At 43.9% G+C, this 1,434-nt stretch overlaps 1 protein-coding gene across 1 annotated transcript in view; it reads right to left on the minus strand.

Moving 5' to 3' along the window:
• LOC100946881 (ubiquitin-conjugating enzyme E2 variant 1-like) overlaps positions 1-1,434 on the minus strand; it is a 13,309-nt gene that overhangs the window by 11,027 nt on the left and 848 nt on the right. The window lies entirely within an intron of this gene.

The following is a 1,434-nucleotide window of genomic DNA, read 5'->3' on the forward strand; positions in this document are numbered from 1 at the left end:
ACTTTACGTCCTTCATGTTCACATGGATGGAGCTGGAAAATGTTCTTCTGAGCAAAGTATCACAAGAATGGAAGAAAAAGTATCCAATATACACACCTCTATTATGAAACTAATTTATACCTTTTATATGTAAGGTATAACCTAATAACAGCCTAAGAATACGGGAAGGGGGAGGGATCACTTCTGAGGTTTATCTTACAAGGGTACAAGTGAATCTTTCTAAGAGCAGAATGTGAACGTTTTAAAATAATAACTAAGAAAATGCCACGAAGGCTATATTAACCAGTTTGATGGAAGTGTTTTGGATTGTGTGTGAAAACCCCACACTGTACCCCGGAAGTGCATTAATGTACATAGTTACCATTCAATAAAAAAAAAAAAGAAAGAAAAAAAAAACCTTTAGTACACAAATGAATTGCTTTTATTTCGGTACGCATCCACATTTCAGCATTTAGTGGTCCTGAACAGAATGTGAAAGAATGCAGCCATTTGCCAGGAAGTCAAGCCCACCAATTTTGGGGATCAGCTGTGCTCACCAGTTCTTTCTGGATCCCTGCTGAGGATTGGTGAGAAGCAGCAGCACCAAAACCAAAGTATGCACTGAATTCAAGGTTTTTTTGTTCCAGTTGTCAAATTCCAAACTAGACCCCAATTGATTGCAAGGATGACAAAATGAAAGCCCTGTTTAAAACTTCTTTGATTTTTAAAAGCAAAAGCAATTACAGGAAAATAAAACAATTCAGAGAGAGGGTGTGTGCTTACAAGTGTCTTCATGTGGGCTTTCTCCAAGTTACCAAGGACTCGCTGGCAGGTCTGCGTAACCCTGGTGACTGTTCACCTTATCAAAACCTGAGCTAAAACAATGCATCAGCTGATGATGACAGCAGAGGTGGCAGGGCTGAGGACCCAATTCATTTCCTAGGCTGGTGGAGTGAATAAATGCGATTCCAAAACTAAACAAGGGAGGTCAGAGACTCTTTCCACCCTTACCTGATGACTTTTGGCCAAAGCAAGGAAGTGTCATGGAAAGTGTTGGGTGGTGACAGTGCAAAGAGGGACTTGAGGAGGAGGGAGGAGAAAGCAGCACCCCTTGATAAAGGTGGGGGAGAGAAGATACGGGGAAAGCCCTGAATTCCTCACCAAAGGCCAATCTCAGAGGGGAGCAGAGGGGTTACAATCTATGCTTTGGCCAAGGGTGGGAGTGGAGGAGAGTGGGAAGGGGATGATGGCTTGGAAGGGGGCATCATTTAAGACTTAAAGAAATCAGGAGTGCAGACAAAGCACCCCACACACTCAGCAGTAGTCCCACAGGCTGTGACCTGAAACCTTCATGTCTACTCTAACAAGCCCCCAAGCTAGAGGGCTGTTGCAGGGAGGGGAGGAGACAGGGGCAAGGGAAATGAGAGAAGGCAGAGACCCCAGGCCAGGTAATCA

The sequence above is a fragment of the Otolemur garnettii genome, unplaced genomic scaffold (assembly GCF_000181295.1).
Source record: "Otolemur garnettii isolate 467f Iridium unplaced genomic scaffold, OtoGar3 scaffold00153, whole genome shotgun sequence".
Classification (NCBI taxonomy): domain Eukaryota; kingdom Metazoa; phylum Chordata; class Mammalia; order Primates; family Galagidae; genus Otolemur; species Otolemur garnettii.